At 42.4% G+C, this 16,665-nt stretch overlaps 1 protein-coding gene across 3 annotated transcripts in view; it reads right to left on the reverse strand.

Moving 5' to 3' along the window:
• The window catches only part of LOC140374644 (Friend leukemia integration 1 transcription factor-like), an 86,417-nt gene that overhangs the window by 21,123 nt on the left and 48,629 nt on the right, over positions 1 to 16,665 (reverse strand). The gene's annotated exons all lie outside the window — the stretch shown is intronic.

Consider the following 16,665-nt stretch of genomic DNA (forward strand, 5'->3'; position numbering starts at 1 on the left):
GGTTTAGTTTAGATCGGTTTAAGGCTTTAGTCCTGGTTTAGTTCAGGCCGGTTTAAGGCTTTAGTCCTGGTTTAATTTAGATCGGTTTAAGGCTTTAGTCCTGGTTTAGTTTAGGCCGGTTTAAGGCTTTAGTCCTGGTTTAGTTTAGATCGGTTTAAGGCTTTAGTCCTGGTTTAGTTCAGGCCGGTTTAAGGCTTTAGTCCTGGTTTACTTTAGATCGGTTTAAGGCTTTAGTCCTGGTTTAGTTTGGATCGGTTTAAGGCTTTAGTCCTGGTTTAGTTTAGGCCGGTTTAAGGCTTTAGTCCTGGTTTAGTTCAGGCCGGTTTAAGACTTTAGTCCTGGTTTAGTTTAGGCCGGTTTGAGGCTTTAGTCCTGGTTTAGTTCAGGCCGGTTTAAGGCTTTAGTCCTGGTTTAGTTTAGACCTGTTTAAAGCTGTAGTCCTGGTTTAGTTTAGATCGGTATAAGGCTTTAGTCCTGGTTTAGTTTAGACCGGTTTAAGGCTGTAGTCCTGGTTTAGTTTAGATCGGTTTAAGGCTTTAGTCCTGGTTTAGTTTAGATCGGTTTAAGGCTTTAGTCCTGGTTTAGTTTAGATTGGTTTAAGGCTTTAGTCCTGGTTTAGTTTAGGCCGGTTTAAGGCTTTAGTCCTGGTTTAGTTTAGATCGGTTTAAGGCTGTAGTCCTGGTTTAGTTTAGACCGGTTTAAGGCTTTAGTCCTGGTTTAGTTTAGGCCTGTTTAAGGCTTTAGTCCTGGTTTAGTTTAGGCCTGTTTAAGGCTTTAGTCCTGGTTTAGTTTAGGCCTGTTTAAGGCTTTAGTCCTGGTTTAGTTTAGGCCGGTTTAAGGCTATAGTCCTGGTTTAGTTTAGGCCGGTTTAAGGCTTTAGTCCTGGTTTAGTTTAGGCCGGTTTAAGGCTTTAGTCCTGGTTTAGTTCAGGCCGGTTTAAGACTTTAGTCCTGGTTTAGTTTAGATCGGTTTAAGGCTTTAGTCCTGGTTTAGTTTAGATCGGTTTAAGGCTTTAGTCCTGGTTTAGTTTAGATCGGTTTAAGGCTTTAGTCCTGGTTTAGTTTAGGCCGGTTTAAGGCTTTAGTCCTGGTTTAGTTTAGATCGGTTTAAGGCTTTAGTCCTGGTTTAGTTTAGACCGATTTAAGGCTTTAGTCCTGGTTTAGTTTAGGCCGGTTTAAGGCTTTAGTCCTGGTTTAGTTTAGGCCTGTTTAAGGCTTTAGTCCTGGTTTAGTTTAGGCCGGTATAAGGCTTTAGTCCTGGTTTAGTTTAGGCCGGTTTAAGGCTTTAGTCCTGGTTTAGTTTAGGCCTGTTTAAGGCTTTAGTCCTGGTTTAGTTTAGGCCGGTTTAAGGCTTTAGTCCTGGTTTACTTTAGGCCTGTTTAAGGCTGTTGTCCTGGTTTAGTTTAGGCCGGTTTAAGGCTTTAGTCCTGGTTTAGTTTAGGCCTGTTTAAGGCTTTAGTCCTGGTTTAGTTTAGGCCTGTTTAAGGCTTTAGTCCTGGTTTAGTTTAGGCCGGTTTAAGGCTTTAGTCCTGGTTTAGTTTAGGCCTGTTTAAGGCTTTAGTCCTGGTTTAGTTTAGGCCGGTTTAAGGCTTTAGTCCTGGTTTAGTTTAGACCTGTTTAAGGCTATAGTCCTGGTTTAGTTTAGGCTGGTTTAAGGCTTTAGTCCTGGTTTAGTTTAGGCCGGTTTAAGGCTTTAGTCCTGGTTTAGTTTAGATCGGTTTAAGGCTTTAGTCCTGGTTTAGTTTAGGCCGGTTTAAGGCTTTAGTCCTGGTTTAGTTTAGATCGGTTTAAGGCTTTAGTCCTGGTTTAGTTTAGGCCTGTTTAAGGCTTTAGTCCTGGTTTAGTTTAGGCCTGTTTAAGGCTGTAGTCCTGGTTTAGTTTAGGCCGGTTTAAGGCTTTAGTCCTGGTTTAGTTTAGATCGGTTTAAGGCTTTAGTCCTGGTTTAGTTTAGGCCGGTTTAAGGCTTTAGTCCTGGTTTAGTTTAGATCGGTTTAAGGCTTTAGTCCTTGTTTAGTTTAGGCCGGTTTAAGGCTATAGTCCTGGTTTAGTTTAGGCCGGTTTAAGGCTTTAGTCCTGGTTTAGTTTAGGCCTGTTTAAGGCTTTAGTCCTGGTTTAGTTTAGGCCGGTTTAAGGCTTTAGTCCTGGTTTAGTTTAGATCGGTTTAAGGCTTTTGTCCTGGTTTAGTTTAGGCCGGTTTAAGGCTTTAGTCCTGGTTTAGTTTAGGCCTGTTTAAGGCTTTAGTCCTGGTTTAGTTTAGGCCTGTTTAAGGCTTTAGTCCTGGTTTAGTTTAGGCCGGTTTAAGGCTATAGTCCTGGTTTAGTTTAGGCCGGTTTAAGGCTTTAGTCCTGGTTTAGTTTAGGCCGGTTTAAGGCTTTAGTCCTGGTTTAGTTTAGGCCGGTTTAAGGCTTTAGTCCTGGTTTAGTTTAGGCCGGTTTAAGGCTTTAGTCCTGGTTTAGTTTAGGCCGGTTTAAGGCTTTAGTCCTGGTTTAGTTTAGGCCGGTTTAAGGCTTTAGTCCTGGTTTAGTTTAGGCCGGTTTAAGGCTTTAGTCCTGGTTTAGTTTAGGCCGGTTTAAGGCTTTAGTCCTGGTTTAGTTTAGGCCGGTTTAAGGCTTTAGTCCTGGTTTAGTTTAGGCCGGTTTAAGGCTGTTGTCCTGGTTTAGTTTAGGCCGGTTTAAGGCTTTAGTCCTGGTTTAGTTTAGGCCTGTTTAAGGCTATAGTCCTGGTTTAGTTTAGGCCGGTTTAAGGCTTTAGTCCTGGTTTAGTTTAGGCCGGTTTAAGGCTTTAGTCCTGGTTTAGTTTAGGCCGGTTTAAGGCTTTAGTCCTGGTTTAGTTTAGGCCGGTTTAAAGCTTTAGTCCTGGTTTAGTTTAGGCCGGTTTAAGGCTTTAGTCCTGGTTTAGTTTAGACCGGTTTAAGGCTTTAGTCCTGGTTTAGTTTAGATCGGTTTAAGGCTTTAGTCCTGGTTTAGTTTAGGCCTGTTTAAGGCTTTAGTCCTGGTTTAGTTTAGGCCTGTTTAAGGCTTTAGTCCTGGTTTAGTTTAGATCGGTTTAAGGCTTTAGTCCTGGTTTAGTTTAGGCCGGTTTAAGGCTATAGTCCTGGTTTAGTTTAGGCCTGTTTAAGGCTTTAGTCCTGGTTTAGTTTAGGCCTGTTTAAGGCTGTAGTCCTGGTTTAGTTCAGGCCGGTTTAAGGCTTTAGTCCTGGTTTAGTTTAGATCGGTTTAAGGCTTTAGTCCTGGTTTAGTTTAGATCGGTTTAAGGCTTTAGTCCTGGTTTAGTTCAGGCCGGTTTAAGGCTTTAGTCCTGGTTTAGTTTAGGCCTGTTTAAGGCTTTAGTCCTGGTTTAGTTTAGGCCTGTTTAAGGCTTTAGTCCTGGTTTAGTTTAGGCCGGTATAAGGCTATAGTCCTGGTTTAGTTTAGGCCTGTTTAAGGCTTTAGTCCTGGTTTAGTTTAGGCCTGTTTAAGGCTGTTGTCCTGGTTTAGTTTAGGCCGGTTTAAGGCTTTAGTTCTGGTTTAGTTTAGGCCTGTTTAAGGCTGTTGTCCTGGTTTAGTTTAGGCCGGTTTAAGGCTTTAGTCCTGGTTTAGTTTAGGCCTGTTTAAGGCTTTAGTTCTGGTTTAGTTTAGACCTGTTTAAGGCTGTAGTCCTGGTTTAGTTTAGGCCGGTTTAAGGCTTTAGTCCTGGTTTAGTTTAGATCGGTTTAAGGCTTTAGTCCTGGTTTAGTTTAGGCCTGTTTAAGGCTTTAGTCCTGGTTTAGTTTAGGCCTGTTTAAGGCTGTTGTCCTGGTTTAGTTTAGGCCGGTTTAAGGCTTTAGTCCTGGTTTAGTTTAGGCCGGTTTAAGGCTTTAGTCCTGGTTTAGTTTAGGCCGGTTTAAGGCTTTAGTCCTGGTTTAGTTTAGATCGGTTTAAGGCTTTAGTCCTGGTTTAGTTTAGGCCGGTTTAAGGCTTTAGTCCTGGTTTAGTTTAGGCCGGTTTAAGGCTTTAGTCCTGGTTTAGTTTAGGCCGGTTTAAGGCTTTAGTCCTGGTTTAGTTTAGATCGGTTTAAGACTTTAGTCCTGGTTTAGTTTAGGCCGGTTTAAGGCTTTAGTCCTGGTTTAGTTTAGGCCGGTTTAAGGCTATAGTCCTGGTTTAGTTTAGGCCTGTTTAAGGCTTTAGTCCTGGTTTAGTTTAGATCGGTTTAAGGCTTTAGTCCTGGTTTAGTTTAGGCCTGTTTAAGGCTGTAGTTTTGGTTTAGTTTAGGCCTGTTTAAGGCTTTAGTCCTGGTTTAGTTTAGGCCGGTTTAAGGCTTTAGTCCTGGTTTAGTTTAGGCCGGTTTAAGGCTTTAGTCCTGGTTTAGTTTAGGCCTGTTTAAGGCTTTAGTCCTGGTTTAGTTTAGGCCGGTTTAAGGCTTTAGTCCTGGTTTAGTTTAGGCCGGTTTAAGGCTTTAGTCCTGGTTTAGTTTAGATCGGTTTAAGGCTTTAGTCCTGGTTTAGTTTAGGCCTGTTTAAGGCTTTAGTCCTGGTTTAGTTTAGGCCTGTTTAAGGCTGTTGTCCTGGTTTAGTTTAGGCCGGTTTAAGGCTTTAGTCCTGGTTTAGTTTAGGCCGGTTTAAGGCTTTAGTCCTGGTTTAGTTTAGGCCGGTTTAAGGCTTTAGTCCTGGTTTAGTTTAGATCGGTTTAAGGCTTTAGTCCTGGTTTAGTTTAGGCCGGTTTAAGGCTTTAGTCCTGGTTTAGTTTAGGCCGGTTTAAGGCTTTAGTCCTGGTTTAGTTTAGGCCGGTTTAAGGCTTTAGTCCTGGTTTAGTTTAGATTGGTTTAAGACTTTAGTCCTGGTTTAGTTTAGGCCGGTTTAAGGCTTTAGTCCTGGTTTAGTTTAGGCCGGTTTAAGGCTATAGTCCTGGTTTAGTTTAGGCCTGTTTAAGGCTTTAGTCCTGGTTTAGTTTAGATCGGTTTAAGGCTTTAGTCCTGGTTTAGTTTAGGCCTGTTTAAGGCTGTAGTCCTGGTTTAGTTTAGGCCGGTTTAAGGCTATAGTCCTGGTTTAGTTTAGGCCGGTTTAAGGCTTTAGTCCTGGTTTAGTTTAGGCCTGTTTAAGGCTGTAGTTTTGGTTTAGTTTAGGCCTGTTTAAGGCTTTAGTCCTGGTTTAGTTTAGGCCGGTTTAAGGCTTTAGTCCTGGTTTAGTTTAGGCCGGTTTAAGGCTATAGTCCTGGTTTAGTTTAGGCCGGTTTAAGGCTTTAGTCCTGGTTTAGTTTAGGCCGGTTTAAGGCTTTAGTCCTGGTTTAGTTTAGGCCGGTTTAAGGCTTTAGTCCTGGTTTAGTTTAGGCCGGTTTAAGGCTATAGTCCTGGTTTAGTTTAGGCCTGTTTAAGGCTTTAGTCCTGGTTTAGTTCAGGCCGGTTTAAGACTTTAGTCCTGGTTTAGTTTAGATCGGTTTAAGGCTTTAGTCCTGGTTTAGTTTAGATCGGTTTAAGGCTTTAGTCCTGGTTTAGTTTAGGCCGGTTTAAGGCTTTAGTCCTGGTTTAGTTTAGATCGGTTTAAGGCTTTAGTCCTGGTTTAGTTTAGACCGGTTTAAGGCTTTAGTCCTGGTTTAGTTTAGATCGGTTTAAGGCTTTAGTCCTGGTTTAGTTCAGGCCGGTTTAAGGCTTTAGTCCTGGTTTAGTTTAGGCCTGTTTAAGGCTTTAGTCCTGGTTTAGTTTAGGCCTGTTTAAGGCTTTAGTCCTGGTTTAGTTTAGGCCGGTATAAGGCTTTAGTCCTGGTTTAGTTTAGGCCGGTTTAAGGCTTTAGTCCTGGTTTAGTTTAGGCCTGTTTAAGGCTTTAGTCCTGGTTTAGTTTAGGCCGGTTTAAGGCTTTAGTCCTGGTTTACTTTAGGCCTGTTTAAGGCTGTTGTCCTGGTTTAGTTTAGGCCGGTTTAAGGCTTTAGTCCTGGTTTAGTTTAGGCCTGTTTAAGGCTTTAGTCCTGGTTTAGTTTAGGCCTGTTTAAGGCTTTAGTCCTGGTTTAGTTTAGGCCGGTTTAAGGCTTTAGTCCTGGTTTAGTTTAGGCCTGTTTAAGGCTTTAGTCCTGGTTTAGTTTAGACCTGTTTAAGGCTATAGTCCTGGTTTAGTTTAGGCTGGTTTAAGGCTTTAGTCCTGGTTTAGTTTAGGCCGGTTTAAGGCTTTAGTCCTGGTTTAGTTTAGATCGGTTTAAGGCTTTAGTCCTGGTTTAGTTTAGGCCGGTTTAAGGCTTTAGTCCTGGTTTAGTTTAGATCGGTTTAAGGCTTTAGTCCTGGTTTAGTTTAGGCCTGTTAAGGCTTTAGTCCTGGTTTAGTTTAGGCCTGTTTAAGGCTGTAGTCCTGGTTTAGTTTAGGCCGGTTTAAGGCTTTAGTCCTGGTTTAGTTTAGATCGGTTTAAGGCTTTAGTCCTGGTTTAGTTTAGGCCTGTTTAAGGCTTTAGTCCTGGTTTAGTTTAGGCCGGTTTAAGGCTTTAGTCCTGGTTTAGTTTAGATCGGTTTAAGGCTTTAGTCCTTGTTTAGTTTAGGCCGGTTTAAGGCTATAGTCCTGGTTTAGTTTAGGCCGGTTTAAGGCTTTAGTCCTGGTTTAGTTTAGGCCTGTTTAAGGCTTTAGTCCTGGTTTAGTTTAGGCCGGTTTAAGGCTTTAGTCCTGGTTTAGTTTAGATCGGTTTAAGGCTTTTGTCCTGGTTTAGTTTAGGCCGGTTTAAGGCTTTAGTCCTGGTTTAGTTTAGATCGGTTTAAGGCTTTAGTCCTGGTTTAGTTTAGATCGGTTTAAGGCTTTAGTCCTGGTTTAGTTTAGGCCTGTTTAAGGCTTTAGTCCTGGTTTAGTTTAGGCCTGTTTAAGGCTTTAGTCCTGGTTTAGTTTAGGCCGGTTTAAGGCTTTAGTCCTGGTTTAGTTTAGGCCGGTTTAAGGCTATAGTCCTGGTTTAGTTTAGGCCGGTTTAAGGCTTTAGTCCTGGTTTAGTTTAGGCCGGTTTAAGGCTTTAGTCCTGGTTTAGTTTAGGCCGGTTTAAGGCTTTAGTCCTGGTTTAGTTTAGGCCGGTTTAAGGCTTTAGTCCTGGTTTAGTTTAGGCCGGTTTAAGGCTTTAGTCCTGGTTTAGTTTAGGCCGGTTTAAGGCTTTAGTCCTGGTTTAGTTTAGGCCGGTTTAAGGCTTTAGTCCTGGTTTAGTTTAGGCCGGTTTAAGGCTTTAGTCCTGGTTTAGTTTAGGCCGGTTTAAGGCTTTAGTCCTGGTTTAGTTTAGGCCGGTTTAAGGCTTTAGTCCTTGTTTATTTTAGGCCTGTTTAAGGCTTTAGTCCTGGTTTAGTTTAGGCCTGTTTAAGGCTGTAGTCCTGGTTTAGTTCAGGCCGGTTTAAGGCTTTAGTCCTGGTTTAGTTTAGATCGGTTTAAGGCTTTAGTCCTGGTTTAGTTTAGATCGGTTTAAGGCTTTAGTCCTGGTTTAGTTCAGGCCGGTTTAAGGCTTTAGTCCTGGTTTAGTTTAGGCCTGTTTAAGGCTTTAGTCCTGGTTTAGTTTAGGCCTGTTTAAGGCTTTAGTCCTGGTTTAGTTTAGGCCGGTATAAGGCTATAGTCCTGGTTTAGTTTAGGCCTGTTTAAGGCTTTAGTCCTGGTTTAGTTTAGGCCTGTTTAAGGCTGTTGTCCTGGTTTAGTTTAGGCCGGTTTAAGGCTTTAGTCCTGGTTTAGTTTAGGCCTGTTTAAGGCTTTAGTTCTGGTTTAGTTTAGACCTGTTTAAGGCTGTAGTCCTGGTTTAGTTTAGGCCGGTTTAAGGCTTTAGTCCTGGTTTAGTTTAGATCGGTTTAAGCCTTTAGTCCTGGTTTAGTTTAGGCCGGTTTAAGGCTTTAGTCCTGGTTTAGTTTAGATGGGTTTAAGGCTTTAGTCCTGGTTTAGTTTAGGCCTGTTTAAGGCTTTAGTCCTGGTTTAGTTTAGGCCTGTTTAAGGCTGTTGTCCTGGTTTAGTTTAGGCCGGTTTAAGGCTTTAGTCCTGGTTTAGTTTAGGCCTGTTTAAGGCTGTAGTTTTGGTTTAGTTTAGGCCTGTTTAAGGCTTTAGTCCTGGTTTAGTTTAGGCCGGTTTAAGGCTTTAGTCCTGGTTTAGTTTAGGCCGGTTTAAGGCTTTAGTCCTGGTTTAGTTTAGATCGGTTTAAGGCTTTAGTCCTGGTTTAGTTTAGGCCTGTTTAAGGCTTTAGTCCTGGTTTAGTTTAGGCCTGTTTAAGGCTGTAGTCCTGGTTTAGTTTAGGCCGGTTTAAGGCTTTAGTCCTGGTTTAGTTTAGATCTGTTTAAGGCTTTAGTCCTGGTTTAGTTTAGGCCTGTTTAAGGCTTTAGTCCTGGTTTAGTTTAGGCCGGTTTAAGGCTTTAGTCCTGGTCTAGTTTAGATCGGTTTAAGGCTTTAGTCCTTGTTTAGTTTAGGCCGGTTTAAGGCTATAGTCCTGGTTTAGTTTAGGCCGGTTTAAGGCTTTAGTCCTGGTTTAGTTTAGGCCTGTTTAAGGCTTTAGTCCTGGTTTAGTTTAGGCCGGTTTAAGGCTTTAGTCCTGGTTTAGTTTAGATCGGTTTAAGGCTTTTGTCCTGGTTTAGTTTAGGCCGGTTTAAGGCTTTAGTCCTGGTTTAGTTTAGATCGGTTTAAGGCTTTAGTCCTGGTTTAGTTTAGATCGGTTTAAGGCTTTAGTCCTGGTTTAGTTTAGGCCTGTTTAAGGCTTTAGTCCTGGTTTAGTTTAGGCCTGTTTAAGGCTTTAGTCCTGGTTTAGTTTAGGCCGGTTTAAGGCTTTAGTCCTGGTTTAGTTTAGGCCGGTTTAAGGCTATAGTCCTGGTTTAGTTTAGGCCGGTTTAAGGCTTTAGTCCTGGTTTAGTTTAGGCCGGTTTAAGGCTTTAGTCCTGGTTTAGTTTAGGCCGGTTTAAGGCTTTAGTCCTGGTTTAGTTTAGGCCGGTTTAAGGCTTTAGTCCTGGTTTAGTTTAGGCCGGTTTAAGGCTTTAGTCCTGGTTTAGTTTAGGCCGGTTTAAGGCTTTAGTCCTGGTTTAGTTTAGGCCGGTTTAAGGCTTTAGTCCTGGTTTAGTTTAGGCCGGTTTAAGGCTTTAGTCCTGGTTTAGTTTAGGCTGGTTTAAGGCTTTAGTCCTGGTTTAGTTTAGGCCGGTTTAAAGCTGTTGTCCTGGTTTAGTTTAGGCCGGTTTAAGGCTTTAGTCCTGGTTTAGTTTAGGCCTGTTTAAGGCTTTAGTCCTGGTTTAGTTTAGGCCGGTTTAAGGCTTTAGTCCTGGTTTAGTTTAGGCCGGTTTAAGGCTTTAGTCCTGGTTTAGTTTAGGCCGGTTTAAGGCTTTAGTCCTGGTTTAGTTTAGGCCGGTTTAAGGCTTTAGTCCTGGTTTAGTTTAGGCCGGTTTAAAGCTTTAGTCCTGGTTTAGTTTAGGCCGGTTTAAGGCTTTAGTCCTGGTTTAGTTTAGACCGGTTTAAGGCTTTAGTCCTGGTTTAGTTTAGATCGGTTTAAGGCTTTAGTCCTGGTTTAGTTTAGGCCTGTTTAAGGCTTTAGTCCTGGTTTAGTTTAGGCCTGTTTAAGGCTGTAGTCCTGGTTTAGTTTAGATCGGTTTAAGGCTTTAGTCCTGGTTTAGTTTAGATCGGTTTAAGGCTTTAGTCCTGGTTTAGTTTAGGCCGGTTTAAGGCTATAGTCCTGGTTTAGTTTAGGCCTGTTTAAGGCTTTAGTCCTGGTTTATTTTAGGCCTGTTTAAGGCTTTAGTCCTGGTTTAGTTTAAGCCTGTTTAAGGCTGTAGTCCTGGTTTAGTTCAGGCCGGTTTAAGGCTTTAGTCCTGGTTTAGTTTAGATCGGTTTAAGGCTTTAGTCCTGGTTTAGTTTAGATCGGTTTAAGGCTTTAGTCCTGGTTTAGTTCAGGCCGGTTTAAGGCTTTAGTCCTGGTTTAGTTTAGGCCTGTTTAAGGCTTTAGTCCTGGTTTAGTTTAGGCCTGTTTAAGGCTTTAGTCCTGGTTTAGTTTAGGCCGGTATAAGGCTATAGTCCTGGTTTAGTTTAGGCCTGTTTAAGGCTTTAGTCCTGGTTTAGTTTAGGCCTGTTTAAGGCTGTTGTCCTGGTTTAGTTTAGGCCGGTTTAAGGCTTTAGTCCTGGTTTAGTTTAGGCCTGTTTAAGGCTTTAGTCCTGGTTTAGTTTAGGCCGGTTTAAGGCTTTAGTCCTGGTTTAGTTTAGATCGGTTTAAGGCTTTTGTCCTGGTTTAGTTTAGGCCGGTTTAAGGCTTTAGTCCTGGTTTAGTTTAGATCGGTTTAAGGCTTTAGTCCTGGTTTAGTTTAGATCGGTTTAAGGCTTTAGTCCTGGTTTAGTTTAGGCCTGTTTAAGGCTTTAGTCCTGGTTTAGTTTAGGCCTGTTTAAGGCTTTAGTCCTGGTTTAGTTTAGGCCGGTTTAAGGCTTTAGTCCTGGTTTAGTTTAGGCCGGTTTAAGGCTATAGTCCTGGTTTAGTTTAGGCCGGTTTAAGGCTTTAGTCCTGGTTTAGTTTAGGCCGGTTTAAGGCTTTAGTCCTGGTTTAGTTTAGGCCGGTTTAAGGCTTTAGTCCTGGTTTAGTTTAGGCCGGTTTAAGGCTTTAGTCCTGGTTTAGTTTAGGCCGGTTTAAGGCTTTAGTCCTGGTTTAGTTTAGGCCGGTTTAAGGCTTTAGTCCTGGTTTAGTTTAGGCCGGTTTAAGGCTTTAGTCCTGGTTTAGTTTAGGCCGGTTTAAGGCTTTAGTCCTGGTTTAGTTTAGGCCGGTTTAAGGCTTTAGTCCTGGTTTAGTTTAGGCCGGTTTAAGGCTTTAGTCCTGGTTTAGTTTAGGCCGGTTTAAGGCTTTAGTCCTGGTTTAGTTTAGGCCGGTTTAAGGCTTTAGTCCTGGTTTAGTTTAGGCCGGTTTAAGGCTGTTGTCCTGGTTTAGTTTAGGCCGGTTTAAGGCTTTAGTCCTGGTTTAGTTTAGGCCTGTTTAAGGCTTTAGTCCTGGTTTAGTTTAGGCCTGTTTAAGGCTATAGTCCTGGTTTAGTTTAGGCCGGTTTAAGGCTTTAGTCCTGGTTTAGTTTAGGCCGGTTTAAGGCTTTAGTCCTGGTTTAGTTTAGGCCGGTTTAAGGCTTTAGTCCTGGTTTAGTTTAGGCCGGTTTAAGGCTTTAGTCCTGGTTTAGTTTAGGCCGGTTTAAAGCTTTAGTCCTGGTTTAGTTTAGGCCGGTTTAAGGCTTTAGTCCTGGTTTAGTTTAGACCGGTTTAAGGCTTTAGTCCTGGTTTAGTTTAGATCGGTTTAAGGCTTTAGTCCTGGTTTAGTTTAGGCCTGTTTAAGGCTTTAGTCCTGGTTTAGTTTAGGCCTGTTTAAGGCTGTAGTCCTGGTTTAGTTTAGATCGGTTTAAGGCTTTAGTCCTGGTTTAGTTTAGATCGGTTTAAGGCTTTAGTCCTGGTTTAGTTTAGGCCGGTTTAAGGCTATAGTCCTGGTTTAGTTTAGGCCTGTTTAAGGCTTTAGTCCTGGTTTATTTTAGGCCTGTTTAAGGCTTTAGTCCTGGTTTAGTTTAAGCCTGTTTAAGGCTGTAGTCCTGGTTTAGTTCAGGCCGGTTTAAGGCTTTAGTCCTGGTTTAGTTTAGATCGGTTTAAGGCTTTAGTCCTGGTTTAGTTTAGATCGGTTTAAGGCTTTAGTCCTGGTTTAGTTCAGGCCGGTTTAAGGCTTTAGTCCTGGTTTAGTTTAGGCCTGTTTAAGGCTTTAGTCCTGGTTTAGTTTAGGCCTGTTTAAGGCTTTAGTCCTGGTTTAGTTTAGGCCGGTATAAGGCTATAGTCCTGGTTTAGTTTAGGCCTGTTTAAGGCTTTAGTCCTGGTTTAGTTTAGGCCTGTTTAAGGCTGTTGTCCTGGTTTAGTTTAGGCCGGTTTAAGGCTTTAGTCCTGGTTTAGTTTAGGCCTGTTTAAGGCTTTAGTTCTGGTTTAGTTTAGACCTGTTTAAGGCTGTAGTCCTGGTTTAGTTTAGGCCGGTTTAAGGCTTTAGTCCTGGTTTAGTTTAGATCGGTTTAAGCCTTTAGTCCTGGTTTAGTTTAGGCCGGTTTAAGGCTTTAGTCCTGGTTTAGTTTAGATCGGTTTAAGGCTTTAGTCCTGGTTTAGTTTAGGCCTGTTTAAGGCTTTAGTCCTGGTTTAGTTTAGGCCTGTTTAAGGCTGTTGTCCTGGTTTAGTTTAGGCCGGTTTAAGGCTTTAGTCCTGGTTTAGTTTAGGCCGGTTTAAGGCTTTAGTCCTGGTTTAGTTTAGGCCGGTTTAAGGCTTTAGTCCTGGTTTAGTTTAGATCGGTTTAAGGCTTTAGTCCTGGTTTAGTTTAGGCCGGTTTAAGGCTATAGTCCTGGTTTAGTTTAGGCCTGTTTAAGGCTTTAGTCCTGGTTTAGTTTAGGCCGGTTTAAGGCTTTAGTCCTGGTTTAGTTTAGATCGGTTTAAGGCTTTAGTCCTGGTTTAGTTTAGGCCTGTTTAAGGCTGTAGTCCTGGTTTAGTTTAGGCCGGTTTAAGGCTTTAGTCCTGGTTTAGTTTAGGCCTGTTTAAGGCTGTAGTCCTGGTTTAGTTTAGGCCGGTTTAAGGCTTTAGTCCTGGTTTAGTTTAGGCCGGTTTAAGGCTTTAGTCCTGGTTTAGTTTAGGCCTGTTTAAGGCTGTAGTTTTGGTTTAGTTTAGGCCTGTTTAAGGCTTTAGTCCTGGTTTAGTTTAGGCCGGTTTAAGGCTTTAGTCCTGGTTTAGTTTAGGCCGGTTTAAGGCTATAGTCCTGGTTTAGTTTAGGCCTGTTTAAGGCTTTAGTCCTGGTTTAGTTTAGGCCGGTTTAAGGCTTTAGTCCTGGTTTAGTTTAGGCCGGTTTAAGGCTTTAGTCCTGGTTTAGTTTAGGCCGGTTTAAGGCTTTAGTCCTGGTTTAGATTAGATCGGTTTAAGGCTTTAGTCCTGGTTTAGTTTAGGCCGGTTTAAGGCTTTAGTCCTGGTTTAGTTTAGGCCGGTTTAAGGCTATAGTCCTGGTTTAGTTTAGGCCTGTTTAAGGCTTTAGTCCTGGTTTAGTTTAGGCCGGTTTAAGGCTTTAGTCCTGGTTTAGTTTAGATCGGTTTAAGGCTTTAGTCCTGGTTTAGTTTAGGCCGGTTTAAGGCTATAGTCCTGGTTTATTTTAGGCCGGTTTAAGGCTTTAGTCCTGGTTTAGTTTAGGCCTGTTTAAGGCTTTAGTCCTGGTTTAGTTTAGGCCGGTTTAAGGCTTTAGTCCTGGTTTAGTTTAGGCCGGTTTAAGGCTATAGTCCTGGTTTAGTTTAGGCCGGTTTAAGGCTTTAGTCCTGGTTTAGTTTAGGCCGGTTTAAGGCTTTAGTCCTGGTTTAGTTTAGGCCGGTTTAAGGCTTTAGTCCTGGTTTAGTTTAGGCCGGTTTAAGGCTTTAGTCCTGGTTTAGTTTAGGCCGGTTTAAGGCTTTAGTCCTGGTTTAGTTTAGGCCGGTTTAAGGCTTTAGTCCTGGTTTAGTTTAGGCCGGTTTAAGGCTTTAGTCCTGGTTTAGTTTAGGCCGGTTTAAGGCTTTAGTCCTGGTTTAGTTTAGGCCGGTTTAAGGCTTTAGTCCTGGTTTAGTTTAGGCCGGTTTAAGGCTTTAGTCCTGGTTTAGTTTAGGCCGGTTTAAGGCTTTAGTCCTGGTTTAGTTTAGGCTGGTTTAAGGCTTTAGTCCTGGTTTAGTTTAGGCCGGTTTAAGGCTGTTGTCCTGGTTTAGTTTAGGCCGGTTTAAGGCTTTAGTCCTGGTTTAGTTTAGGCCTGTTTAAGGCTTTAGTCCTGGTTTAGTTTAGGCCGGTTTAAGGCTTTAGTCCTGGTTTAGTTTAGGCCGGTTTAAGGCTATAGTCCTGGTTTAGTTTAGGCCGGTTTAAGGCTTTAGTCCTGGTTTAGTTTAGGCCGGTTTAAGGCTTTAGTCCTGGTTTAGTTTAGGCCGGTTTAAGGCTTTAGTCCTGGTTTAGTTTAGGCCGGTTTAAGGCTTTAGTCCTGGTTTAGTTTAGGCCGGTTTAAAGCTTTAGTCCTGGTTTAGTTTAGGCCGGTTTAAGGCTTTAGTCCTGGTTTAGTTTAGATCGGCTTAAGACTTTAGTCCTGGTTTAGTTTAGGCCGGTTTAAGGCTTTAGTCCTGGTTTAGTTCAGGCCGGTTTAAGGCTTTAGTCCTGGTTTAGTTTAGATCGGCTTAAGACTTTAGTCCTGGTTTAGTTTAGGCCGGTTTGAGGCTTTAGTCCTGGTTTAGTTCAGGCCGGTTTAAGGCTTTAGTCCTGGTTTAGTTCAGGCCGTTTTAAGGCTTTAGTCCTGGTTTAGTTCAGGCCGGTTTAAGGCTTTAGTCCTGGTTTAGTTTAGACCGGTTTAAGGCTTTAGTCCTGGTTTAGTTCAGGCCGGTTTAAGGCTTTAGTCCTGGTTTAGTTCAGGCCGGTTTAAGGCTTTAGTCCTGGTTTAGTTTAGACCGGTTTAAGGCTGTAGTCCTGGTTTAGTTTAGATCGGTTTAAGGCTTTAGTCCTGGTTTAGTTTAGATCGGTTTAAGGCTTTAGTCCTGGTTTAGTTTAGATTGGTTTAAGGCTTTAGTCCTGGTTTAGTTTAGGCCGGTTTAAGGCTTTAGTCCTGGTTTAGTTTAGATCGGTTTAAGGCTGTAGTCCTGGTTTAGTTTAGACTGGTTTAAGGCTTTAGTCCTGGTTTAGTTTAGGCCTGTTTAAGGCTTTAGTCCTGGTTTAGTTTAGGCCTGTTTAAGGCTTTAGTCCTGGTTTAGTTTAGGCCTGTTAAAGGCTTTAGTCCTGGTTTAGTTTAGGCCGGTTTAAGGCTATAGTCCTGGTTTAGTTTAGGCCGGTTTAAGGCTTTAGTCCTGGTTTAGTTTAGGCCGGTTTAAGGCTATAGTCCTGGTTTAGTTTAGGCCTGTTTAAGGCTTTAGTCCTGGTTTAGTTCAGGCCGGTTTAAGACTTTAGTCCTGGTTTAGTTTAGATCGGTTTAAGGCTGTAGTCCTGGTTTAGTTTAGACCGGTTTAAGGCTTTAGTCCTGGTTTAGTTTAGATTGGTTTAAGGCTTTAGTCCTGGTTTAGTTTAGGCCGGTTTAAGGCTTTAGTCCTGGTTTAGTTTAGATCGGTTTAAGGCTTTAGTCCTGGTTTAGTTTAGATCGGTTTAAGGCTTTAGTCCTGGTTTAGTTTAGACCGGTTTAAGGCTTTAGTCCTGGTTTAGTTTAGATCGGTTTAAGGCTTTAGTCCTGGTTTAGTTTAGGCCTGTTTAAGGCTTTAGTCCTGGTTTAGTTTAGGCCTGTTTAAGGCTGTAGTCCTGGTTTAGTTTAGATCTGTTTAAGGCTTTAGTCCTGGTTTAGTTTAGGCCGGTTTAAGGCTTTAGTCCTGGTTTAGTTTAGATCGGTTTAAGACTGTTGTCCTGGTTTAGTTTAGGCCGGTTTAAGGCTTTAGTCCTGGTTTAGTTTAGGCCTGTTTAAGGCTTTAGTCCTGGTTTAGTTTAGGCCGGTTTAAGGCTTTAGTCCTGGTTTAGTTTAGGCCGGTTTAAGGCTTTAGTCCTGGTTTAGTTTAGGCCGGTTTAAGGCTGTTGTCCTGGTTTAGTTTAGGCCGGTTTAAGGCTGTAGTCCTGGTTTAGTTTAGGCCGGTTTAAGGCTTTAGTCCTGGTTTAGTTTAGGCCGGTTTAAGGCTTTAGTCCTGGTTTAGTTTAGGCCGGTTTAAGGCTTTAGTCCTGGTTTAGTATAGGCCGGTTTAAGGCTATAGTCCTGGTTTAGTTTAGGCAGGTTTAAGGCTTTAGTCCTGGTTTAGTTTAGGCCGGTTTAAGGCTTTAGTCCTGGTTTAGTTTAGACCGGTTTAAGGCTTTAGTCCTGGTTTAGTTTAGGCCGGTTTAAGGCTTTAGTCCTGGTTTAGTTTAGGCCGGTTTAAGGCTTTAGTCCTGGTTTAGTTTAGGCCGGTTTAAGGCTTTAGTCCTGGTTTAGTTTAGGCCGGTTTAAGGCTGTTGTCCTGGTTTAGTTTAGGCCGGTTTAAGGCTTTAGTCCTGGTTTAGTTTAGGCCTGTTTAAGGCTTTAGTCCTGGTTTAGTTTAGGCCGGTTTAAGGCTTTAGTCCTGGTTTAGTTTAGGCCGGTTTAAGGCTTTAGTCCTGGTTTAGTTTAGGCCGGTTTAAGGCTTTAGTCCTGGTTTAGTTTAGGCCGGTTTAAGGCTTTAGTCCTGGTTTAGTTTAGGCCGGTTTAAGGCTTTAGTCCTGGTTTAGTTTAGGCCGGTTTAAGGCTTTAGTCCTGGTTTAGTTTAGATCGGTTTAAGGCTTTAGTCCTGGTTTAGTTTAGGCCGGTTTAAGGCTTTAGTCCTGGTTTAGTTTAGGCCGGTTTAAGGCTATAGTCCTGGTTTAGTTTAGGCCTGTTTAAGGCTTTAGTCCTGGTTTAGTTTAGGCCGGTTTAAGGCTTTAGTCCTGGTTTAGTTTAGATCGGTTTAAGGCTTTAGTCCTGGTTTAGTTTAGGCCGGTTTAAGGCTTTAGTCCTGGTTTAGTTTAGGCCGGTTTAAGGCTTTAGTCCTGGTTTAGTTTAGGCCGGTTTAAGGCTTTAGTCCTGGTTTAGTTTAGGCTGGTTTAAGGCTTTAGTCCTGGTTTAGTTTAGGCCGGTTTAAGACTGTTGTCCTGGTTTAGTTTAGGCCGGTTTAAGGCTTTAGTCCTGGTTTAGTTTAGGCCTGTTTAAGGCTTTAGTCCTGGTTTAGTTTAGGCCGGTTTAAGGCTTTAGTCCTGGTTTAGTTTAGGCCGGTTTAAGGCTTTAGTCCTGGTTTAGTTTAGGCCGGTTTAAGGCTTTAGTCCTGGTTTA

Source organism: Eucyclogobius newberryi, unplaced genomic scaffold (genome assembly GCF_026437365.1).
Source record: "Eucyclogobius newberryi isolate DKJ021-1_F unplaced genomic scaffold, fEucNew1.0.hap1 SCAF_3, whole genome shotgun sequence".
Taxonomy (NCBI): domain Eukaryota; kingdom Metazoa; phylum Chordata; class Actinopteri; order Gobiiformes; family Gobiidae; genus Eucyclogobius; species Eucyclogobius newberryi.